This window comes from Macaca thibetana, chromosome 12 (assembly GCF_024542745.1).
Source record: "Macaca thibetana thibetana isolate TM-01 chromosome 12, ASM2454274v1, whole genome shotgun sequence".
NCBI lineage: Eukaryota > Metazoa > Chordata > Mammalia > Primates > Cercopithecidae > Macaca > Macaca thibetana.
In genome coordinates this window covers 106,122,492-106,150,149 of record NC_065589.1, presented here as the reverse complement: position 1 = coordinate 106,150,149, position 27,658 = coordinate 106,122,492, and the positions used below count along the sequence as shown (strand labels likewise).

The 27,658-nt window shown below is 36.3% G+C and overlaps 1 protein-coding gene across 1 annotated transcript in view; it reads left to right on the top strand.

Annotated features, from left to right (window-relative positions):
* Positions 1-27,658, top strand: part of THSD7B (thrombospondin type 1 domain containing 7B) — a 790,054-nt gene that overhangs the window by 314,018 nt on the left and 448,378 nt on the right. The window lies entirely within an intron of this gene.

Here is a 27,658-nt window from a genome sequence, read left to right as displayed (position 1 = left end):
TTACCTATTTGACATTGTATGAGAGTCTGAATTTGCAACCTTGGTTTTCTCATTTGGAAATTGAGCTAATGGACTCACCCAACAGGGTTCTTGTAATGATTAATGGGATAATAGCCAACGCGATACAGGCCTTCTAAAATTGGTTTCGCAACTTGCCTCCAAACACAATAAGGAAATATGAGAGTAACAAGTAAGACCACACAAAACCCACAATCCCAGCATAACTGGAACATGGAGAAAACCCCACTTCCAATAACATTAAGTAGGAAAATAAACACCAAGTCCACTGAGCTGTCTCCTGTATTCCCTCCCTGTGGGGAGTGCAAGAGTAGCTGAGGGTGGGGAAAAGGGGCCATGCTGTAGGAAAGAAAGGGTGGGGAACTTAGTAGCAGCCCTAAAATTGACCTAAAGCTGCCACAAGGGAAAAAGAGACTACCCTGTGTGTGATACTGAGAGTTTCCTCCAGTTTAGAGCAGGCCCTCTTGGGAAGTGACTTAAAAGCGCACACAGGATCTGAGTAAGCAGTCTTGGAAAAATAAAGCTCCAGAAATAGAAAGAAGTGTGTTAGTATTTTTATTTCAATCGAATTAGTTTATAAATGAACTTAGGGAGAACTTCTATCTTTACAAGGTTGATTTTTCCTTCAAAGAACAAGAGTATCTTTACATATGATAACATCAACCTTTGTGTCTTTCAGGGTTGTTTCAGTATTTTCCTCATGCAGGTTTTATGCATTTCTTGTTAAGATTATTCTTATTCTATCTTTTGTTACTATTGTAAAGAATGTTTTCTCTCTTTGTATCCTCTAATTATTATACATCTACATGAACACTGCTGTTTTCTTCTGTTAATTTTATAGCTTGCTACTTTATTGAATTATTGAGTTAATTTTATCATTGACTAGGGTTTTCCAGGTACACACTCATATATATATATATATATGTATGTATGTATGTGTATATATATGTGTGTGTGTATACACACATGTTTCTGTATATGTGTCTATATATCTATATACACACGTTTCTGTATATGTGTATAGACATGTATCAATTTTTCAGCTTCTTTATTGAGAAAACCGAGAAACTGCCACTTCAGTAGCAACAAGCCACTCCCAGAGCTCAGATCTTGGTTTCTAAATGCCATTCACTACTAAAATAACCCTGGGCTCCTTGCAAAAATAGCTGATTCCTGGTGCGAATCAGAAAAAACAAGATGAGCTTGGGAGATCTTCATGTGCCAAAAACTAAGAAAATATTTCAAGAATGGTGGGGATATTGCAAAAGAATGCAGGTCCCCTTTGAAGGGGTTTCTACTGGCTAAGTCTATGACAGTTTGAGCTCCAAATAAATAATGTTTAACTGTTATAACTATTAAATAAAGTGTATGTCTGCTTGATATTAATAAATGCATGAATAAATAAATAGATAAATGGGAGAAAGTAAAACTCTTACTTGCATTAGAAAGCCAACCAATATCAAATGAATAATGGAATTAAAAAGTCACTATTCGTAACCATCAGAGTAATAATTAAGTCAGGCAAGAATCATCAACGAATGTTGACACTAGTGGATGAAAGTTTGACGAAGAACAGGATATTCACATCATCTGAAAGTATATACCCACAGGATATGTTTTTATTGCAAGAGGTGAAATGATAACTTTACAGAGGGGAAAAAAAAATAGCAGACATTACTTTAACTTTTACAGATTGACCATCCCTAATCTAAAAATCTGAATTCCAAAATGCTTCTAAATTTCAAAATTTTTGAGCACTGACATGATCATAGAGATGACATCGTTGGCACTGCACAAAAAGTGCCTATAGACGACAGGGTGAAAAAGTGTGAAGGGCTTATTGTACTGGAGCAGTGCCTTCATCACAGAACAAGAAATAGTGTTCATTTATAAAATCAAAGAGAGACTTCTAACCCAAAAACCATTGCTAATGAGGTTTTAAACATTTTAAAACCTGGAGAAAACATTTTAAAAAGCCCTCCCGCAGAATGCCTCCTCTTCCCTAGAGGACCCACTTCCTGGTCCTTCAGCTGCTTCTGATGTTTCTTCTGACCTAAAAAATAAGATACACAATAACCTTTTAATCAAAACACAGCCTTTTAGCTGGAGAGGGAAAACCTGCTGTTGTTTTTTTTGTGGCTGCCATTTTGCAACTGATCCAGGTATTCTGGTGATGCTACTGTACTACTTAGTTACCCTAAACTTTAACCATTATTTTTTTCACTGTATTAATGGCATGCCATATTTTGACCCCTAAATACTTGTGGGTGGATGAGTGTAAGAAAATGATTGCTTGTCTGTAGCATAAATTCAGAGTCAGGAATGATGGTGATGCCAAACAACCACAGATTGTCCATGTGGGCAGCTAAGACAGTGACTTCTTTGCCTTCTGATAGTTCAGTGTACAAGAACTTTGTTTCATGTACAAAATTATTAAAAATGTTGTATGCAATTATCTTCAGCTACGTGTATATGGCGTAAAAGAAACATAAATGAATGTCATGTTTAGACTTGGATTCCATCACCAAGATACCTCATCATCCATATGCAAATATTCCAAAATTTGCAAAAATCTGAAATAGAAAACTCTTCTGGTCTCAAGCATTTTAGATAAGGGCTATTCAAACTGTAATCAAAGATCAGCGGTAATAGGGCTAATGCACAGCGGGGTCCTCCTGTTACGATGCCCTAAGAGCTCAGCATCAGTTCTGTGCTATTCCTGCCAAAGGTGCAGACCCTGAATCTAATCATACAATCATGAGGAAATATCTAATGTAATCACGAAGAAACTTCGGACCAATGTAAATTAGAGACATTGTCCAAAATAACTTCAAAAATGTCAGTCATGAAATACAGTGACTGTGGGACTTTTTCAGATAGAAAGGGATTTTGGATGTGCTACTGAGGGCATGAGTAAGATAACTGACAAAATCTCAAAAGGTCTGGAAATAAGGCAATAGCATTATTTCCAATGTGAAGTTCCACTGCTTATGTGCACAGGAGAGAGAGATGGAGGAAGGAAGAAGTTGGAGGAGGGAGATGTGTGAATAATCCAGTTGAGTGTGTGCTAAAAGCTAAACTTCAGGCAATCTTGCTGAATGGTATCCAGTAATATTTTGTTTTATTCTTGTGACTTTTGTGTAAGTCTGAAATCATGTAGAAAATAAAAATAAATACATTGAAATAAATATTAAATGGAGTAATCTGACTAAATCACCACCAAAGGATGTGTTGATTAAAATTTGTTTAAAAAAGAAAGATACCAGACTTAATTTAGAGAGAGAAATTAGGACCCTGTGGAATGGGGTACTGTTAGAGGTTTGAGCTGATGTCAGAGTAAGTCTTAAACTTTATGAAGATGAATGAGGGAGACAAGTGCTACAATTGGCACTTCAGAAATGCTGTTGTCAGAAGGGACAGAAAGAATCCATTCTTGGGTTCTGTGTGTTTAGGAACATCACAGAAGCAGTGTCAGCATCCTCTTAACATTTTAGGGCATTGGCACTTTGTTCAGAGAGTGTAGTCCATGTTTGTGAAAGCTGAAGCATGATTCCCTGGAGTGTTAAGAAATGCCCATTGTACTAAATGTGCTGAATGAGAATAAGACCATGTCTTCAGGTCTTTGATGGCCACTTGAATCCTATCTCCATCAAATAACCTGGACAATTTCCTATTCAGCGCACACTCATGCACGTGTGTATGCATGTGCATGATATGTGTTGTGGGGAGGTTTGGTGAGTTCATTTTTTATTTTCAAGGAGTAGCAAGTACATCTTTCATGCCTTTGTGTCTACTTCATCTTTCTGCCTGCTTGCTTTTCACTATTTAGCTTCAAATTTTCATAACGTCTTTACCAAAGGATAAAAAGAGAAACGGAAATACTAATGAGTCTATATAGTCATTTATCAGAAATTCTTCAGAGATGTTTTGGGTCCAGAAATCAATGAGACTGGCATTTCTCTTGTATTCATTTATTTTCTTCCTTCTGGGATTCCTCTTTTCACCGCCTGCCCTTCTCCAGTTTTGAAAGGAGAACACGAGAGTGGTATTTTCTCTTTATCTTTCAGTGGTGTAACCTGCAACTTTATCCCTAAACCTCTTAGAGGTAGATCCTGACACTTGGAGAGGAATGACTTATGTTTATAAAAATCTGCTTCAGGAGAATAAATGGAAAAATGCTTCACTGCAGGTCACATTTCCCTGATAGTTCCTCCCCAACTTGGAAGCTGCACTTGGAAGACAATTCCCCTACTACTGCCAACCTCTTGGCCTTCTGAGGAAAAGAGACTCAGGGTTTCAGCTGCTAGCTTTCAACCACCTGAATAATGACCAGAAAATGTCCTTCTTCCCCTCCACTGCATATATGCACTCTAAGCGGTAAAATGTGGGTATATAAAGGCTGAGGGTGGGAGCTTTAGGTGTATAAATGGGAATGTATATTCTGATTACCTTACCATTTCTGTGGATTCTCATCTGTAGATTCTCATTAACTTACTATATCTCTGAATACTAACCTTTATTCCAAGATAGATTGGTAAATGATGAGTTATAAAAGAAAAACTTTTTGGAAGACTTTTTGGTGGTTTTCTTTTTTTCAGACTGAGAATTTAAACCACCTTACTGCTGCTGTTTTACTCTTGTTATTTGAGTATTATGATGCCTTCGGGACAAAATTATCATTATTTTGCCTAAGATATTTGAGTCAGGAGATTTGTATGTCCAGGACTTGCACTATTTATAGGAAATTAACAATCAGAGTAGATGCTGTTAAGGCTTCTTGCCATAACCATAGAGGGGCAGAGCTGAACTGCACGGCACTCCTAGTGTAGTCTTTGTGTGTGATCTGCAGTATAAATTGGGTAAATAATGGTGCTGCCCTCCCAGTCTACAAGTGAGTCCTATTAAGTTACTTTCCATGTCTAGCTCTTCACTGACAGTGGTGAACAACTTAAGAAAACGTGTTTTAAAAACAAATGCTTTTCCCAGGCTTTTGTTTTCATTTTTCTTTCTTTTCTAAAAAAATATATTGAAAGATAATGTATCTAGTCTTTTCTTACTGTAAAAATATGAAGCATAGTAATGTATGCATATTGTAAATACTTTAAAAATGTTTATATAAAATATAGAGGAAGTCCCCTTCTCAAAGCCTCCTTCCGTTTACCTCCTCCCTCTAGTCCCAGTAATTATAAGGTTTGCGGTATTAACTGCATATTTTTAAAGTATTTCGTATGTGCATATAAAGATGCACTTAGTTGTTTACACTAGTCGTGTATAGAAATGCAGACACATTAGCTAATTCCTTTGAGTTGATATTTAAGGATCTGATATACTTGGTTTTGTGATGCTCTTCCTGAAATGACTGTGAAAGCTAATTCCAATGCTCATTTTATGAAGTGGAGAAGAAGAATTATGTGGTGATGAATATCACTAAAACACTTTTGATAAAAAAATACCATATTGCATTTTTGCTTTTGATAAGTAAGTATAATTTATTTCCCCATATCAGATTATTAAAAGTTATTGTGTATCTTTAACTAAGAGAAATATGCAAATATAAGAATTTTGCATTATACTTTTGAACTATACTTGATAATAGATTTTAATAGAGAAAATGAAAAAGCTCATGATAGGGTAAAATAGTTTCCAAAGGCCAGGTGACTAGAATGATTAATGAGAAAACAATGCTGGTGGCCAAATATTTCTAGAGATGCAACTGAGATTTTGGAAGAAATAACCTCAGCATCTGACAAGACTGTTGCAGAATCTTCACATAATTACATCCTTAAAAGGATGTAATTCCTCCTCAAGGAACGTTGAAAATGTGAATATTTTTCAATTCTTAATAATTTTTCTCTTACTCGGATTTTTATATCTGTACCACTGCATTCTTCCTTAGATATTTCAGAAATATGTTTCTTTCTCTCTGAAGGCTATAAATTATTCAAGGGCATAGGCGTACCTTTTTATTCTTTTATATTCCTATATGCCTTACTCATTCCCACTTCAATTTGAGTATGATATGGATGCGTGTAAGTGCTTGTGGAATTAATGAAAGAAATCAGTTTAGATTTAAATCTCCGTTTGAACCCACTTTATTGTGGCATTATATACATACAATTTATGTAACTTCTTGACTGTTCAACTTTGTTTTAGGCCAACCTTCACATTTTTGTTTCTTCTTGGTTTGTCGAGTATTTTTTTAAATGAGTTTACAGTGTTTATTTTTAAATAACATTTTTAGTAAAGTGTAACATACATATAGAAGTCAGCATAAATCACAGTAGTCCCTGAATGAATTTTTAAAATGCAAACACACATGTGCCTAGTACTCACATAAATAAATAGACATTCCTGACTTCCGACCTCTCCTGCCCCATCGCAGTCACACATACGGTCCATGCTGTAACCATTTTTTCTCTTAATTTTAGAAACAGGATCTTACTCTATCGCCCAGACTAGAGTGCAGTGGCACAATCATAGCTTACTGCAGCCTCCAACTCCCAAGCTCCAGTGACCCTGGGTTCCAGTGGTCCTCCTGCCTCAGCCTCCCAAGTAGCTGGGGCTACAGGCACATGCTGCTTGCCTGGCTAATTTATATATATATTGAAGAGATGGGGCCTCCTATGTTGCTCAGACTGGTCTCCAACTCCTGGCCTCAAGCGATCCTACTGCCTTGACCTCCCAAAGCACTGGAATTACAGATATAGAGCCACTGCACCCAGCCAAACCAGTATTTTGATTTGTAATATCACAGACAACCTTTTCCTTGTCAGGTAAGGGTACACAGACCACCTAGTGATAAATATGAGTATGTGAAAGAAATCTATCCATAGACAATCTCAAGGAAAAAGGAATAGTTTACAGCTGCTCGGAAGTCAACATCAAATAGTTTTCAGATTGGTGATGTGATGATAATTGGAATAGAATGATAGGCAAGACTGTTCAATCCTCTGGAGTTTCTATGTAAAGATCATCACCGATATGTTGGTTTAGAGTTTAGAGTGATACTTTTATTTAAAGGAAAGTAAAGATTGCTTTAACATTTCTCTAAATTAAGAAATATCTACATCAGATTCTTAATAAAGGGACAAAAGAGCAAAGTTGGGATTTTCCCTTGTCTTTCAGTTGAGAATGCTTAGTTATGGTGAAGAGGACTATGCTATATATTAATTTCTCCTGGTGGTATTGTCTTCAGATTTCCATATATTCTGTGTTGCGGTGTAAGCTGTGAATTTTTCTTAGAGCTCTTTTGCATGTCACTTTATCTGCTGTTCAGTTGTGTTTAGTGTGATTGAGATCTGAGATTACAAGTGAAGACTTTTTGAGAAATTCTAGTTGACATTCAGTATTTGATTAGGACACCATTTCAGAAATAAGACGACATTTAGAAGGACATCATTTCATAAATGAGACATTTTCTTTTTTTTTTTTTTTTTTTTTTTTTTTTTGAGATGGAGTCTCACTCTGTTGCCCAGACTGGAGTGCAGTGGCCGGATCTCAGCTCACTACAAGCTCCGCCTCCCGGGTTTACGCCATTCTCCTGCCTCAGGCTCCCGAGTAGCTGGGACTACAGGCGCCCGCCACCTCGCCCGGCTAGTTTTTTGTATTTTTAGTAGAGACGGGGTTTCACCATGTTAACCAGGATGGTCTCGATCTCCTGACCTTGTGATCCGCCCGTCTCGGCCTCCCAAAGTGCTGGGATTACAGGCTTGAGCCACCGCGCCCGGCCTATAAATGAGACATTTTCATTCACAAAAACATAATTATTTTAATCTATAGGTGGCTTTGTGCTGGCTTATTGCCTACATGAAATGCATCAGTAAATCAGGAATCACCTATCTTAAGAAGTTATATTGAAAAGTATGATTTGTGGTATGTGTCATTTTTCTTAGATTATGATGTAGTCATTTCATCCAGAAATCAGCAGATTTGTTGAAAGGAAAAAAAAGTCACTGAAACACACTGGCATTGTTATAAATAAGTAATAGTTAACCAGATTTGGAGTCGATGAGCATTAGTACTGCATGGACAAAATCTTTGTCATCAGGGAATACTGCATCTGAATATAACACCCATTTACTGTGTGAGAGGCTAGGTTAGGATGCACCCACACAGATGACCCAAAGGTTTTCTTCTGTCTACCACACTCATCCATTTCTTTGTTGTCTCCAGGTAAGCCTGGGCCAGATCCTACCATAACCAAAATCCTGAAGGAAGGAAGATAGCAGAATGCTTCTGAATACCATTTTGTAATGCCAGTTTTGTTGCCGGATAGAGTGCCAGTGAAGGTGAAAAAACTGTAGGTTTTTAAGAAAAGATTCTTGGAGATTATAAAAGCTGTCTTTAGGTATTTAAAAGACTGTCATGTAGAACATGTGTTAACTTGTACTCTGTGGTCCCAGAGGAACTCCAGAGAATCCCAAAGATTCTCCTACCACAAATGAAGGAAATTTATAAGAAATTCTTCCAGTCGACATAATTAAGATCTAAGTTTATCGCCGCTGAAAAATGTTCAAATAAAGACACACCATTTGCTGGGGATGTTGCCAGGAAATTAATGAAATGCATGGTTGGACTCCTTTAATTTAATTATGTAGTTTTTATTTCTTTTTTGTTTTTGGTGTAACAAAGGCAAGAGCAATTTTCTGTTTTTTATAGCTGTTATTTCTGTTAAGTAGATGTGAGGCCTCTGCAGTGTTATGATTTTAGACATTGAAAGTCACTTTCCATTTTGGAAACCATTTTTTTGCAAGTTCGTTTATTTCTACAAAAATTGAGGCGATGGAAACAGATCCGTGTTTAAAGGTTCTCAACTCCTCAAGAGCTCTACTTTTGAATTTAAATATCTGTTACTTTTAACATCATGTGAGTCTTAAATCCCATAGAAATGATTCTACAACAGCTGTACATTTATTTTACAGTAGTTTGCATTAATTCAGACCCTACTTGCTCTTCTAATACATTATTTATCATTGTGTTAAGAATAAGAATAATGTCGGTGGTAGATTGTTGCAGCATATTTCTACATATTAATACTATCTACTAACTTATTTTCTTCCATTACTAAAGTATATCGACATATAAGCTCTGCCTTTTCTGACAAAAAAAAAATAGTTTATATTTCCAACAGTGATTATCCTTTTTTAAAAAATCTAAATGTCTTTCATATTTCTTTTTTTAAAAAAAGGAGGCCGGGCGCGGTGGCTCAAGCCTGTAATCCCAGCACTTTGGGAGGCCGAGGCGGGCGGATCACAAGGTCAGGAGATCGAGACCACAGTGAAACCCCGTCTCTACTAAAAATACAAAAAATTAGCCGGGCGCGGTGGCGGGCGCCTGTAGTCCCAGCTACTCAGGAGGCTGAGGCAGGAGAATGGCGGGAACCCGGGAGGCGGAGCTTGCAGTGAGCCGAGATCGCGCCACTGCACTCCAGCCTGGGCAACAGCGTGAGACTCCGTCTCAAAAAAAAAAAAAAAAAAAAAAAAAGGAGTAGGAATTGTGGAGGGTGATTTTGGAGGCAAAGTATTTGATTTTTAGTGGGTGATTCTTAAGCAGCTGTTGACTGCTCCATGTAGTCATCTTACAACTGTGTCATTTAATTCTTGACACCTCCCTCAGAGGTAGGAGGACTCCTTAAATCCTGAGGAGCAAGATATTGTGGTTATGAGAGGTGAAATTAGTGGCCTAAAGGCATGCATCTAGTAACCAGTACAAACTAAACAGGGGAGTGGAAATGATCTTGACTTTCAACAATATAATTAATGAGGAAGAAAGAATAAGCATAAGTGAGAGTGTTTAAAATCTCAAATACACAATCACATGTAGCTAGTTGCCACTCAGAGGTTTTCAGCCCTGACTGCTTATTAGTTACCTGTCACATTAGAGTTGCATTATCAGGGGGTCCCATCCTCAAGCACTGACTTAATTGGATTTGGATTGAATCCTTGTATCAGCATTTTAAAAGAGATCCCCAGGTGATTCTAATATGCAAACAGGGCTGCCAGGCACCACTCCCTGTATAAGAATTAAACAGGTCCAGGTGGGAATAGAGACAGACCATAAAGGATTTTGCTCAGAAAAGCATTAGAGACAGGTAGAAGAGGCCTGTTTTGTGGTAATGTATCTGAGTAAGGGCAAGGATACATTTTGTTTAACTGTATTAGAGAGTCACTATTCATAGACACATCGTTTGCTGAAGCCCAGTACTTCAGCTTAAATGAATGAAAGCAGAATAATAGATTTGTTTTCATGGTTGGAGCTGTGACTACAAAGTAATACATTGAAAGAAAGAAAAGCAGTGAGATAAGGAAGGATTTCATCTAATTAAAGCAGGAATGTATATCTTTGTGGGATTTCGAAGAAAGGATGTAATTGATCAGGTGAGGCTTGTGGAAGGTTTTCACTGTTTTTCCAAAAACGAAAGTTCAGAGGGGAGAGAGGATGTTGATGTCAGAAAGAAAAGACATTTTCATAGGTAATTTAGGACTGTGTCTAAGGGAATGAAGAGAAGCTGCAAGATGTAAAAGTGGAGAGAGGAGGAGGAAGAAAATGCATGTACTTTTCAGGGCTACCTATTGTGTTGTTAATACTTTTTTTGGTATGTTAACAACTTGACCAGGTAGAGTTTACTGTGGGCATTGTATTACAAATGAGGAAACTGAGCTCAGCAAATTTAAAATATTTGCTTAAGGTCAGATTAGAAATGGGTACATCATTGCCCAGATCTAGGTCTCTCTGGTCCAAAGCTTGACTCATTCACTACATTCCTTTTCTGTCAAACACTGCTGCCGTGTAAAGGGCGCGTATTATAAAGAATAGCAGTTAATCAAGAAATACTGAATTAATGGATATGAGGCAACAGGTGGCAACAAATGTCTAGCTGTTCCTTTGCTGTTAATCTTTTAACTACCAGAGTGTAATGCAAATTGTTTGTAGGAAGAAGACCCTGTCAATCAATCATGGAGTTTAAAAGCAGGTAGAAAGAGAAATAAGAGAAATAAAGTGACCTGTAAGGATAGGCAGCCAGCATGGCTTTCATAATATGGCTAAGAGATGGCACTGGATTGAGGTATTGGTGGACATTTGGAGAGCGGGTTCACTTAAGAAGTGAATATTGGGCAAGAACATAAAGACAGCGCCCTTGACTATACTTCTTTCCCGAGTTTGGTGAGCTCATTCAAACTCATTCAAACCTCAGTCTGTTTGTCACCTCTTCCATGAAGTATGTACTGATCTCTGCTTATATTATTGATCACCGTCTCATTTGTGCCATCGTTGTGTGATCACCTGATTGGTTCATCCTGCTCGCTGCACAGACAAAACCAATTAGCTGAGACCCTGGTTTTGCAGTAAAGAATTTAATTAATGCAAAGCTGCCAAGTGGAAGTGTTCCCGGACCAAACTGAGGGTCGGGCTGCTATTTCTCACGGCCCAATAACGAGATGCAGATGAACTCGGGAGGAAGCGAGTTTTTAGTTCTGTAACCAGCTGTAGTGAGAAGTCCCGGAAATTATCACCAGACCAACTCAAAGTTACAAAGTTTTCCAGAACGTATATACCTTCTACTGTATGTGTCTATGTGTAAGTGTGCATTCATCTAAAGACATAAGTGATTAACTTCTTTTAACCTATAACTAAGGTCTGAGTCCTGAAGACCTTCCTCTGAAGCCTCAGTAAATTTACTTAATCTAAATGGGTCGAGGTGCTGGGGTGATTACCCTTAGCTGTCTGCTGCTAAATTACCAAGGTGTGAAGAGTCCCTTCAGACCCCCAGTAAACTTGTTTGTGGAGGCCTGGGGAGTTTCTTCAGACCCACAATAAAATTTGTTTAATTCTAAATGGGTCCTGTTAAGAATTCCTTTGTTATTTGGTTGTGCTTTAAGGCCCAGGAAAGGCCTAGGCAAAACCCTGGGTGGGCTTTTGTTACAATCCAGCCTTTGTATAAGGGCACTGGCTTTTAATATTTAACTTAACCACTCAATACTGAAACAGTTGTTATGGAGGTTTGCCACAGAAGGATTGGAGCTATCCCTCAAATCAGTGTTCTCAAAGGCTCAGAGGTTAGGGTTTTTCAAGGATGGTTTGGTGGGCAGGGTGCTAAAGAGTGGGGAATGTTGATTGCTTGTGGATGAAATCAGAGGGGTATGGAAAATTGTCCTCATGCGCTGAGTCAGCCTCTGGGTAGAGGCCACAGAAGTAGTTGAATCATGAGCCATGGGTCTGGGTAGAGTCAACTGGTCATCAGCAATTCAAAAGTCTGAAAAACTTCTCAAAAGGCCAATCTTAGGATCTACAATAGTGATGCTATGTATAGGAGTAATTGGCGAAGTTACAGATCTTATGACCTCCAGAATAGTGGCTGGTTATTGTATAACTATGCCTGCATCTTAGCAAAATTAAAGCCCCTCTCATAATCCTAACCTTGTAGATATCATTAGTTTTACAAAGGCAGTTTAGTTTTGGGAAGGGCTATTATTTTCCTTGCTTTAAGGTTAAACTGTAAACTAAATTTTTTCTCAAAGTTAGTTTGGCTTATTTCCAGGAATTACCAAGGACAGCTTGGATGTTAGAAGCAAAATGGAGTCAACTATGTCAGATTCATCTTACTGTCATAATCTTTGCAAAGGTGGTTTCAGTTGGTCCTTTCCAATGCCTATAACACTGATCAGATAGAATATTTGCTTGCATAGCTGACGTTACTAGATTCTGACCCTCTTGAAGATGGGAATCATGCTTTAATTCTCCTTGAATCCATAGCTCTTAGCACAGGATATGTCTCCCCATTGAAAAATGAGTGGATTTAAAAGATCAATAAATATGTTAATAAATGGATTGACCGCATTCTTTTTATTAGTGACTATTACAAGGTCCCACAGTGTGCCAGATTTGTGGACAGACACACATCACAATTGCATTATTTACCTGGAAATAATGTAATTACTGTTATAGCTATGATTTGTTTTTTAAAGTCTGGTCATATTTGTAAACTGATTTGTTTAGCGTTCAAATTTAAGAACCTGAACTAAATACTATTGGATTTGGCAAGTGATTAAATCATTCTAATGATGCCTAATAATAGTCACTATAAGAATTTATTTATTTACTTGCAATTCTAACTACTTGAAAGTTAGACAACAAGTTACCATGTATTATCTAAATTTAAGAAATGCTAATGCATTTAACACGTTTAAATTATAATAACTTGGCATATGTTATGGGCTGAATTGTGCTCTCTCAAAATTCATATGGTGAAGTCCTAGAATCCAGTACCTCAGAATATAACCATGTGGAGATGGGGCCTTTAAAGAACGATTAAGTTAAACTTAGGCTGTTAAGGTGAACCCTGTTTGAATCTGACTGGTATGCTTATAAAAAGAGAAAGTTGAGCATACAAAGGGGCACCTGGAAGGCATGTACACAGAATAAAGACCAGTGAGGACACAGCAAAAAGGCTGCCATCTGCAAGCCATAGAGAGAGACCTTAGGAGAGACCAACCCTGTGAAGACTGATACCTTCATCTTGAACTTCCAGCCCTCAGAACTGTGAGAAAATGAATTTCTATTGTTCAAGCTACTCAGTCTATGGTATTTTGTTATGATAGCCCAAGAAAATGAGCACAGCATAATACTCATTTTCCTTCTCAATGATGCCTATCATCTAGGTTCTTTATCATCTATCAAGCTTTCACTTTTTGGCATTTAAGTAGCTATTACCGTGAAGTAATCAATAAACAAAAGTAGATCATGCCTAAGCACATAGACATACAATATTAAAAATTCTGTCATGTAGAGTTGGAAAAAATTGTATAATTGGTTCAGAGATATATAGGGAAAAGAAGTACTCTATAAATTATGTTAAAATAGATACATTCCTTTAAAATTATCCATTGAGGCTGATTAGAAGTGTTTGTTCTTACAGTCATGTAGGAGCCTCTTTTTTCTTTTCTTTTCAAGTTTAAACATTCAGAACATTCAAGGGTAAATCTCTTTGTAAACTACCTATAAGTCATTGCCAAATCTTTATAAACTTTGAGTGAGAGAATTTTGTAGGAAATTACAACTTGGTTTGATGTATAGTAATACATTTAAACTGCATTTAAGTAGAGATGAGAGGAGTATCAAAGACTGCACCAATAAACATTAATTTCTTCTGAGAGTGTTTAACATTTCTCTTGTAAAACTTTTATGTTCACTTTTGTATTATGTCATTTAATGAGATTATGTTTTAGTTAAAGTTAAAAAAAAAGTTATTTCAGAAGATAGAATTTTTAGCCCTCTAGGTGTATCAGGCTTTTGAATGTCATATGGCTTTTGAACTCCTTATCTATCTTTCATTTATTCTGAATAATTTTTAGAATAATTCATTTGGGGGAAAAAGGAGAATGTCTTCATAATAGAGCTGTTTCTTCCAAACTTTGATTCTGTTGATTGCAGCAACATTAACTATTCTTTCTTAATTACATTTTTTACTTCTCCCCTGCCTGTTAAAGTGAACAGTCATTGAGACCCTATTATTGCAAGTTACTTCCTTGACGTTTAGTGTTTCAAAGGTATCGGTGTGACCTCAAATATCTTTCACTTTGGCTTTGGAAATGAAATTTGTATAAACAAATAGATACTGGCCATGAGAAAGAGTAATTTATGGTTTAACTGTTTATTTTGTTCACAAAATTTGACATTGAACAGTACAGCATAATCCATTTAAAACTACTAACCTAAATTGCCTATTACTTCAATAGACTCTGTCCTTCCTACACACACACACACACACACACACACACACACATGCATGCACATACACAGAATATATTATAGATGTTATAGTTGCGCCCTCTCACTGTCTCACACTCAAGATTTTCTCAATGAAGCCAGTGTTTTATGTGAAAAAATTAAACCATCACATTATTAGTGTAATATATGTGTTGTATAATTTTCATTTTCAATCAATTCATTTTAATACTGTAATGATGTATCTTAATTTTTTAGCTGAATTTTAATATAGAATTTATAAATGATCTTAGTTAGGATGACCTGTGGTTAATGGGCTTGCTTACTTGGAACAACCCAATTAATCTTGTTTTGCCTCAGTTTCCTTGTCAATTTAAGAGTGCTAATACCTTGGTGAACACTGTTTGATTCATGGTTTGTGAAATTGCTTGGTAAACAGCTAAGTGTTCTACAAGTATTTTTTTGTTATTTTTGTCACTGCAATTAGGATTGTTATTTCAAAGTGTCTTTCATGGCATTTGCATACGCACCTGCCTATTACCAGATTATGGAAAGAAAAGATAAGAATGCAAATCAGCCTTTGTTGTTAGTCTTTCATTCATTCATTCAATAGATATTTATCAAGTGAATCTGTACCAGATTCAGTGTTCGAAGTAAGGATATATATCATGGTAAGAAAAAGAGGAACAGAATCCACCATGCTGGAGCTAAACAAACAATAAACAAAGGGGGACTCCTAATGTGAATCAAAACAATCGCATACATATAAAATTACACTAGTATTTTTGGTGATGTTTTCTAATGTAACCTCACAAAGTCAAAAATTTTATTAGATATTTATTATATCAAATATTTTTAAATGCTACATTTTATGTAAACCTATGTTACTTTTGAATTCACTACCTTTGGCTTCACTTATGTTTGATTCTGGTCAGTTTTTACCTTTTGTTTATTTTTGGCAGATATCATAGTTTCATAGGTGGTTTCTCCTAAATTCATTTTGTAATGAGTGAGCTTTTTCATAATTTTATTCTCAAATTCCATGTCTCCACAATCATTTCAGAACTTATCTCAATGGTACACAGTAAGTTATTCTATCAGAATTATGAAAAGCCTTCATCAGAAAACTCTTTAGAATATTGACAAGATTTGGAAATGCTTGAAAATTATTCAAAGCCTAATTTGATATGTCAAGATTTTTATCAAATTGGGTAATTGAAAATGTGTCCAAGAGAAATAGCATGTAGAATAATTTTAAAGCTAATTAAAACATTGTCTGAATTGGGACTAATTGGCTTTCTAAATGGAATGTATTGAGAGCTGTGATGGTAATACTAAATGCTTGAAGGTAGGCCTCATCTCTAAAGCATTTTCTTTTAGTGCACACCAAAAATATCATTTTTGTCCCATGACTTATAGTTCAGAAATTCACTGCTTAAGGCAATCCATAGTCAGCCATGAAAATACAAGATTTTTAAGATGAGACTGAGGCTGTTTAATATGTGAAAACATGCACTGAGTCTTGAGGATGGCTCCAGGACAAAACCAAGATGCTATACAGAGAAGGGTAAGGAAAGAACCACAAATGGTGTGAAATTATGGATCAGGAATCAAAGTAGAACTAGAATACTTCCCTCTATAGTTGATACTGGATAAAAGAAAGTTCAAGGACAGGAATGTCATTCAATTCAGGCCCAGATTTATGGCATCTGCCACATCAAAATTGTTCTAAATTGCATAAGCTGATGTCTGTATGCTAAGAAAAAAAAAAGAAAAGGTTATACAGAGACATTATCAAATATGTAATATTTTTGTAAGCCTAAATTTGAAGGAAGCTGTAAAATCATTTGAAATACACTAAAGAATATTCATATATTGGGAGCACACAACCATGTACCCTTTGGTGTCAACATTTTCTGTGGCTTTTAAAATTTATATTTCATTGTTAGGTAGCTAGCTAGCTAGATATCAGATAAGTATCTGACACTTATGCTATATATCTGCTGTTATGTATCACCAACTTTCTCCCATTTGCACATTTTATTAGTAGCAAATAATTATATCTAATATGTTATCTGATATATAATATAGTAGTATATATAATGTTATAATATATGCTATATTCAATATTAGTATTAACTAACCTATATAATATATATTATATATCATATATGTTAATATACATAATATATAATATATTGTTATATGAAGTTTATATTAGGTCATATATTATATGTATTCTATGTTATATATACTATATAATTTATTTAATAGTATATGGTATGTATAATTTATATATAAGTGAATAATCATATATAATGATACATGATATATAAGATTATTAATTCACAGTAAAATAAAATTAAGTGGCAAGGCAGAGAATTGATCCCCTTATCCCTAGTATTCTCCCTGTCAGATTGGGCTGCCAAAACAGATATCAATAAACCTGTTTTGAAATCTCGATCATGGTGCTTGAAATCTCAGCCAGTTTTAGCACCAGAATTATTCCCATCCTTGTTTAAATCAAAGTAGATAATGGCTACTGGGTGGTGACAAATGGCAGGTAGAGTTGGCTCACAGAGCCAGATCCTGGAACACTGAGCTGACTATCAGGATCATCCCAGCTGTTTCATTAGCCCCATAATGATATGACTCTCTATCTTATAAGCTTGAAATTTTTAGAATCTACTTATTGTGTTAGGATACAGTTCTAATGTTCAGAAGCCATGAAGCCATAGAGTATATATTTTAATGTTTCCTTTTTTGGTAAAATTCAGCATCTCATTTAATAATAATAGTAATAAATTTTGTTCTGAAGTTGATTTTGCATGCCAGTGTGTTTCAGACAGGAGGAAAAGAAATAAACTAATAAGTTGAAGGCTTTGATTTTAGATAATAACTCTGTTCCATTTTTGTGTTAATGGCAGTATATATGTTTTTCTCATATATGTTGTTTTACTTTCTGGGAAATAAAAGGCATGTAACATTGTCACCATGCCTATTTATGTAGTTTTACCTTGATTTTCCTTCTGTCTGCTGTCTTCCTTATGTTTATGACATCAAGTTGCTGATGTCAGATACCTTTGAACAAGTGGAAATTGAACTATTAAAATAACATTAACTCTAGTAGGCATCTCTAGCATGGTATGTAATAAATACACAAATCACAAAAGTCATACCTTCGGTAGAAAGTAGAGGGAAATGCAAGCATTTTTCTTTATTATACTTTAAGTTCTGGGATACATGTGCAGAACATGCAGGTTTGTTACATAGGTATACACATGCCGTGGTGGTTTGCTGCACCCATCACCCTGTCATCTATATCAGGTATTTGTCCTAATGCTGTCCCTCCCCTAGCCCCCTACCTACCAACAGGCCCTGGTGTGTGATGTTCCCCTCTCTATGTCCATGTTTTCTCATTGTTCAACTCCCACTTATGAGTGAGAACATGTGGTGTTTGGTTTTCTGTTCCTGTGTTAGTTTGCTGAGAATGATGGTTTCCAGCTTCATCCATGTCCCTGCAAAGGACGTGAATGCATCCTTTTTTTATGGTTGCATAGTATTCCATGGTGTATATGTGCCACATTTTCTTTATCCAGTCTATCGCTGATGGGCATTTGGGTTGGTTCCAAGTCTTTGTTATTGCGAATAGTTTTGCAGTAAACATACATGTGCATGTGTCTTTACGGTAGAATGATTTATAATCCTTTGGATATATACCCAGTAATAGGATTGCTGGGTTAAATAGTATTTCTGGCTCTAGATCCTTGAGGAATCCCTACACTGTCTTCCATAATGGTTGAACTAATTCACACTCCCACCAACCATGTAAAAGTGTTCCTATTTCTCCACATCCTCTCCAGCATCTGTTGTTTCCTGACTTTTTAATGATCGCCATTCTAAATGGCATGAGATGGTATCTCATTGTGGTTTTGATTTGCATTTCTCTAATGACCAGTGATGATGAGCTTTTTTTCATGTTTGTTGACCGCACAAATATTTTCTTTGAGAAATGTCTGTATTAGGGCTAATATCCAGAGTACAAGCATTTTAACAGAAACTTTTCTCTGCCTATTCTACAAAAGCTGAAGATTCCTGAACAGGTTATATGAGTTCTAAAACTGTGATAATCAATTCTCCCTAGGGGAGGAGTCATTTGAAATAAGTCATTCTGAAATGCAGAAAGGAGCCTGCTGGCCTGGAAAGCTCTGTATGCCCTCAGTCATGAGAAGAAACCTGTTGATCAGGAAGTTAAGACACTATAGTACATTTTAAAATGATGACTGAGCAAAGATGACCACCTAGTAATAGTCTTTATTTTCTTGGAAACCACTTGAACTCACCTTTAAAGCTTGCAAGAGGGCCAGAGACACATCTTGCAATGATTATGTCAAGACATTGGCCAAGTTTGTTATATTCTTTATTCTCTTAATCTGTGTGAATTAGCTCTTTGACCACTTTGAACAAGTGGAAATGGTTTTTCCAAGTTTTGAATATTTCTTCTCTAAGATACTGAAAGCAATTCATCAGAATAGAAATTATGCATTTCTTAAATAGGTTTTTAGATTAAGTTATGTGATAGGCCCAGAAGTATATAAAGATAGTGAAATTCTATTTGCAGTGTCAGTGTTTCAATATTTTATGAAATTAGCAAAGCTTTATTGTATTTTCTTCCTGGGTACTCAATTGAATAAAAGGCATAATGAATAAGAATTCAAAGGCAGAATTTTGTTGAGGGGAAAAATAAATTAGAAACAGTATTGCAGTCATGCTCATATATATTTTATGAATTTCATGCATTCTGTATTTGAAAGTTTGTCAAGATGTGCTTGTGTTTTAAAATATAGATTAACACTGAAAGTTTTAATATTTTTCTGTTTACATACTTACTCCTTTGCACACATAAGTATAAAAATTCTGCCGAAAGCAGTTGTCAGGGTATCCCCCCACACCACATTATAATAACTGAATAGTGAAGAAAATTGAAGAATATTTTCTAAGTTAGAGAAACAATATTGCATTCTGTAACTCCGGGACTTTTCTTATTTTCAGGCAAATTTTTCACACATGCTCTTCTTCCATCTCTACATCTACATTTGGAAGAGTGGATTGAAATTAGTTTTGGCAGGCTTGAGATTTTAGGTACACTGATGAATAAGGGAAATGAAACAGAACCCCTTTTCCATGTTGTTGAAATTATAGGTATCCTGTCACTGCCTGGCAGTAAACACTGTATGATTACTTCTGAATCTGAAATGGGTGCCCCATGGTGCCCAGATGTCCAAGGATGGATTTGGCATGCTCGGCAAAGATCCGTAAGTCAGCTCAGCATTGGCTGGATGTACAAATCCAGGGTTGGTGATTAAACTTTCACAGTTTGTGAAATTTCACAGCGAAAGAAAATGTGGTTTCCTGAATCTCCACAAACTTGAATAAGAAGTCGCATAAGGCCAGATCTGTAAGCACAGTGATACATCATAGGCTCCAGCTGCTAATGCTAGGGCTCATAGTTTTAAGGATGCTCGAATATCACTGTCTAGGTTAGCTGCCTAGTTGTCTATGGGCAAGTTTGCTCCCGTATCTTCCGAGAGATACGTGTAATGTGGATTTAACTTTTTTGTGATTATTCAACTCTCTTCTCTCTTGGCACTTTTAGTCATTTTTTCTTACATAAATGAGACTCCCTTTTGCACAGTTTTCCTTTGGACATGGTCATCCTTCCATCCAGAGTTGTTTCTCAACATCTGCCCCTGAGGAATTGTATACTGATGGATAGTACCCCAAGCAAAAGCAAAATAAGGGTACTGGACAGGTAAACCCACTGCCAAAGCAAGCATACTGACTATCAGATGGTGCCTTGCTAAGCTTTGCATAAATGCCATTTCATATACCCATTATTTTTTTACACTCTTCCCTACTTTCTTCCTATGTTGGCATAGTTTTTACAGACTTGACTGTATCTGTGAGGAATTTATGGAAAATCTAAAGCCATTAATAGAAATTGGTAGACATATGTCATTATTATTACCAACACATAATGAACACTTACTGTGTACCTGCTACTTTAATCTTACCTCATTTAATTATGACATAATTTCTGTGAAGTATTGACAGGAATCATTATTTACATATTTAGGTGAAGAAGCCAATGCAAACTTAGAGATGAAATAACTCACCTAGAGACACCCAACTTAGAATGGCAGGCTAGAATTTAAACTCGGGTCTATCTGCTTATAAATCCGTGCCTTTACCAGTATTCATAGCAGTAGAACCTTGATATATTGATGTTGATACATTTCTAGTCATTTAAAAATTTCCTCAGTTTGTGCTAGCTCTATGGAAACCAAAAACATCTCAGATGCTAAAACATCTGTTCAGCTCAATTATGCTCGTTTCAGTTCAATTAGCATTTATTGACTACTTACTATGAGCCAAGTACTATTCTAGGCACTGGGGATTCAGAAATACATAAGATACATCATTTTCTGTGGCCAACAAGGTGATATAATGGGTTAAAGGCTTAAGATATTATACAACCCTGACTTTATTGAGCAACTATTTCCCTCCATTTGTTATGTCTCAGGAAGAAATGCCTATGTACAAATAACCTAATAAGTGCAGTTTAATTGCCTAGAAAAATTAGAAAATTATTCTTTTAATCAATAGGCCAGTTAGAATAAGATAAATGATCAGAAATATCTAATATTCTTAAATTGCTTCCAAATAAACTATGCCTTGCAGGCAATAATTATCAATATAATTATTAATGATATAATTACAATTTGACCTCTTAAGTAAACATCCAATAAAATCATACTTATTTCATGGGCATGTTTCTTTTTTATTTTAATGCAGAGGAGAAAAGAATACCTGTATTTCAAATGTCTGTATTCTTCATCTTTTTTTAGTCTGAGCATACAAGTTGACTTAAATGTCACTATCACTCTGAAGTGTTAAGGATAATTTGACAATGATATGAAGTGATGTTTGGATTTTTGAAACATTTGCTTAAGTTCACTCCTTGTGTTTTGAAATATCTCAGCACATATTTTATTTATATTTAAATATATCTTGAGTGAAAGTGCTGGTTTCCTTCTGAATTATTAGAGATTGGCTAGAAACATGGCAGTGCCAAACTGATTGTTGTAATAACTGGTAGGTGACTTTAGGGAAGATAGACAAAGTGAAGGTTTATTCTTCTTTAGAATTCATTCAATTGCATAAAGGCGTAAATATCAGTCTTAAGACAATACTAGAAGATTGTGCTACATAAAAAATAATTACAGTAGAAATCTATATATTCATGATATATGCATATCATTAATTTGGTGTTATTATTTACATAAATTTCCAACTGATATCAGTTTGCCTTGAGTAAGAACTTTGGGATTATCCCTTCAGAATTTATTCTTTCCCCATTCTGTTTTTCTGATTATTATCTTTCTAATATTCATGTGAAGATCTTAGTTTTTACAGCTGGCTGGTTTTACTAAAGACTGAACTAAACTTTTAATGGCTGTTTTCTCTTTGGAGCACAAAAAATTCTGATGGGTGCGAAACCTATTCTAAGTCTTAGCTTCTATGCTGCTTTGTCTGCAGTATTGTAATACTGTATCTCAACTGAATTCATGAAAAAAATAGAAAAGTGGGACACATTCATTATTTTAAGGTCTTAATTAGTTTGCAAGATTTTCTTTTTTTTTTTTTTTTTTTTTTTTTTTTTTTTTTTTGAGACGGAGTCTCGCTCTGCTGCCCAGGCTGGAGTGCAGTGGCCGGATCTCAGCTCACTGCAAGCTCCGCCTCCCGGGTTCACGCCATTCTCCTGCCTCAGCCTCCCGAGTAGTTGGGACTACAGGCGCCCGCCACTGCGCCCGGCTAGTTTTTTGTATTTTTTAGTAGAGACGGGGTTTCACCGTGTTAGCCAGGATGGTCTCGATCTCCTGACCTCGTGATCCGCCCGTCTCGGCCTCCCAAAGTGCTGGGATTACAGGCTTGAGCCACCGCGCCCGGCCGCAAGATTTTCATGAGAAAAATATACAGCATGATTCTCCCCTAGTTCACCACTGCAAACTTTCAATGTAGTTATGTGGTTTGTTGTTTTATTATACTTCTTCGATATAGTACAAAACTAGTCATTAGACCCCTGCCATGTTCTGCAAAATTGAATAGGAACAGTTTAATAGCCAGGGAATCAGGCATGGGAAAAGACATCAAGAATGCCTTTTAAAGGGAAACACTATGGTTATCCTCTGAGAATTACATAGTCAGTGAGATTTGCCTGCCTTAAACTGTTCTGTTTCTGTAGATTTGTTTTCCCCAGTACAAAAATTCTTAGATGTTTGATGAGCTCTACAAATTTTTCATAAATTCCAAAATGTACAGGATCCAAAGACAAGAACTGGCAATATCATGGTTGCTATAATAACACGCATATGATTCAGACAAAAACAGAAGAGGTTACCACCCAACTCAAGAAAAAGGCAAGCTCATCTTGCTTTTTGCGTATTTTATTCAAAGTCAAGCTTCCTAGAGGCCTGAGCTGAAAAATGTGTTAGAGTGAAAATAGTTTGCCATGGTCTGTAACTTTCAATATGTTATGATCACAATTATATCATAAAAACTATTAGGAGCAAATACTGTAAAAGCAAAAGATTGCTTATACATTAAGTAGACTAACCATCTTTCCCTTTACTTCTCATTTACTTCTTCATCCAAAATTTATTGAGACCTACTATGTGGCTGACATTGTGCCAGATGTTTTCGCAGTGTTATAAAAGACAAATCTCACCTTCATCATGGTGCATTATACTCAATGGCTACCAAATAATTTTTAGCCACAAGGTAATTTTCATGGCATCATACAGGTTATCAGGATGTTATAGTGTTAGACTCTCAGTTGTTACTTCAGTAAACATTCACTATGGAAAAATTGTGCTATAGAACTGTAGGTGAAAACTAGTGTTGGTGTTGTATACTAGGACACACTGGTTGGAGAATTCACTCTATCCAAAATTATAAAATTATAGGTCCTAATATAGAAGTTTCAACCCTCTTTTTTGTGTGTATGCATAGAGCAATGTATTTTCTGTTCCTTCCTGAAAATTTGTATTTTTGAATGCAAACTGAATACAGCACCAAAGCACAATCTATACAGGAAAAAGTTAATAAGATGACTTCAGCAAAATTAAAACTTTTTCTCTGCAGAAGACAGTGTTAAGAAAATGAAAAAAAAAAAAAAGATTGTAAAAAGAAATTTTCAAATCACATGTGTGACAAATAATTTCTTTCTAGAATATATAAGGAACTTACAAAACTCAACAATAAAAAAAAACTCAATTAAAAAAATAAGCCAAAGGTTTGAAAAGACTCTTCACCAAAGATATACAGATGACAAATAAGCACATGAAAAGACGCATCATTAGTCAATAGGAAAATGCAAATTAAAAATACAGTTTAATAACACTACACACCTATAAGAATGACAACAATTCAATAAAGAACAGAAAGAAACTGGTTATACCAAAGTGCTATTAAGGGTGTAGAACAGTTAGAGCAATGTAGAACTCTCATACATTTCACCCTTGATTATTTTACTCAAGAGAAATGAAAACTTGTAGTCACACAAAATCTTACATAGCAGCTTTATTCACAATCACCAAAACCTGGAAACAACCCAAAAGTCTTTAAGCAGGAGAATGGATAAACAAAACCTGCTACATCCATACATGCAATGCTATTCAGCAACCCAAAAAGAATGACTGATTCACAGAGACAGTAACATGGATGAACCTAAAATGCACTTTGCTATGTGAAAGAAGTAAGACCTCAAAGGATACATACTGTATCATGTTTTATATATATGACATTCTGGGGGAGGAGGGAAGCAAAACTATAGGGACAACAACTTATCAGTTGTTCCCAAAAGTTAGAACTGATGGGAAAGTATTGACTGCAGGGGGACCCCATAAGGGAACTTTTTAGTGGTGATAGAACTGTCCTGCCTCGTGATTTTGGTGATGGATATAAGACTGTGCATTTGCCAGAACTATACAACTACAAAGAGTGAATTTTATTGAATGTACATTAAAAAGCTATGTGTGATGATAAATAATGGAAATAATGGGAAAAAAGCAAATGCGCAACTTTTTCTACTAAGAACTTTAATGAAGTTTATGTTTTTTGACTTTGTTTTTCCATTTCAATAAATCTATTCTTAAGAAAGTAATCAACGTGTTATGGTCAAGAATATTTTTGGGGTGTTATTTATCACAAAGAAATTGAAAACATCTTAATTGTGCAATTATAGTGAGGTAGTTAAATAAATTACCATACATTTCCCATGTACAGACATTAAAGTTATGTTTCTGAAGGTTAATTACAGAGATAAATGATTATTGTTTAGTGATGTGTTACCAATTTACTCTATTGACTTACCCAGTCTAACTTAAAAGTTTTTATTATTTAACTATTTAAGAAACTTCTAGATAACTTGAAGTACTTTGTAAAGGTATACCTCATATTGAAGCTGGTCCAGATTCTTTTCTGCAGAGCTAGCTAGACAGCTAAATGAAATGAGGAATATTATTTCTGACTTTATAATCCTTTCAGTTCCTCTTATACTTTTCTAGCTAAGACAAAACTAGGATGGAGAAGAGACATAGTATCTTTAACTCAAATCATTTTTCTATTTGGAATGTCCTTTATCCCCCCCCCTTTTTTTTTTTTTTGAGATGGAGTCTTGCTCTGTTGCCCAGGCTGGAGTGCAGTGGCCGGATCTCTGCTCACTGCAAGCTCTGCCTCCCGGGTTTACGCCATTCTCCTGCCTCAGCCTCCGGAGTAGCTGGGACTACAGGCGCCCGCCACCTCGCCCGGCTATTTTTTTGTATTTTTTAGTAGAGACGGGATTTCACCGGGTTAACCAGGATGGTCTCGATCTCCTGACCTCGTGATCCTCCCATCTCGGCCTCCCAAAGTGCTGGGATTACAGGCTTGAGCCATCGCGCCCGGCCTTTTATCCCCATTTTTACCAATAATAAGAAAACCACATTATGTATAAATAGTGTTTACAATTTTCTAAATGTTATTTTCTATTGCCCTCTTTGATCCATCATCAAATCCAATAATATAATCAGAAATGTTAGTACTGCCCTTCCCTCCACTTATGGCAGGTATCTTAGGCCTAATAAGCTTAATAATTTTCCAACGTTATATTTTGATAAGTGTCAAAAGCAGAACTGAAATCTAGACGTCCCAACTACTCCTCAACTATTCTGTCCATTATGATGCACTGTTTACTTGCTGCAATATTTTCCTTTTGAAGAAGCATTTTCTACATTACAGAGCTCACTTATTCATTTTATTCTTTTATTCTGGATTCATCTTCTGAAAATTATACAGAATTTTTCTGTAGAACTCTCATGAGAAATAAGCTTTCCACATTAAGTAGATGTCATCAGATCATATTTTGAGATGTTGCAGTCTGCTTTTTTCTTGTACACCTTCATGGGCAAGAAACCCTCCCCCTGTTGATTTCTGAGGCATGCACTGGAAAAATTGGGATAATTATACCTCAAATACAAACATACAGACAAGAGTTAGCGCACAAAATGGAGCTCACATCAGAGACAATAAGTCCGGAAGTCAGTAATTCATATGCAAGAGCCAGGTGTATAGAACAGTGCTTGGTAAATCCCACGTAGCTCCCTTCTAATATCATAAAGGAAGGCCAAAGGACTAGAGTGTAGAGTGTTAGCATAAGCCTGGATCCCACATTGCTGGCTTCCTGGGTCAGAAATGAGGAGCCTGAGGAGGATGTGGAGAAGACAGTAGATGGTGAGAGTCCCTGGCCCCTCTCATTCTGTGGATGAAATGCTGGGCTGAGGAAATGACAACTATGGAAATTTCAGATAGGTTAAAAGGAAACTGAAAGCAGAGAAAATGGTTCCCTGTGTTTAGGCACAGAGTGGGCCTGAGCTACCTGCTACCCACCCTCCAAACCAGGACCCCGAGGCCTGTTTATCGTGTGGGGATGGTCCTGAAATTCCCGAATGCCCCTGTGTGGACTGTGGAAATGTTGGCTACTCCAGGAAACTAGGACTTGCTTGGAGTCAGGTGTAGGTGGCTGTGAAGTATGTGGACCAGAAGAAAGGAAAACCGTGTCATGGACCCTAGAAATTCACAGTGGCTGCAGGTGCACTTTCAAGACTAGGTAATAATACACAAAGACCAATTTGATGGCAGTAACTCAGTTGGAGAACCAACAAAATTCACACAATAGTGTTCAACATTGTTACATACATGTTTCCCTGACCCTTGACTGCTGCCCGGAGAAAATGAGAAAAGAGACAGAAGAGAAACATTGAAAACCTGAGATTGAGTTAACTCTGAAACATGGAGTTTTACCATCCAGTGCTAAGTTACTTTAAGTGGATACCTTCTTACCCTGTTCTCATCCACCCTGACTACCAAGCTGAAAGGTTTATCAACAAGTTGGCGTTATTTTTAGGAACAATAACAACAACAACAACAAAGTTTTTTCCTGCATTTTAGTTATAGTAATTTTCAAACTCTTTACACAAATATAAAATAGTGATTGCTTCCTCCTGGAATGTGTGACTGGACCGCCTCAATGTAACTTTTCAGCACTGCTGTGGTTTGGATTTGTGACTCTACCCAACTCTACCCAATTCTCATGTTGAACTGTAATCTCGAATATTGGAAAAAGGGGTCTGATGTGAGGTGACTGGAACATGGAGGCAGATATCCCCCTTGCTATTCTCTTGACAGGGAGTTCTCATGTGATCTGTTTGTTTAAAAGTGTGCAGTATCCCCCAACCCCTACTTCCTCCTAACTCGGCCCTGTAAGGTGTGACTGCTCCCCCTTCTGCCATGAAGTAAGTTTCCTGAGGCCTCTCCA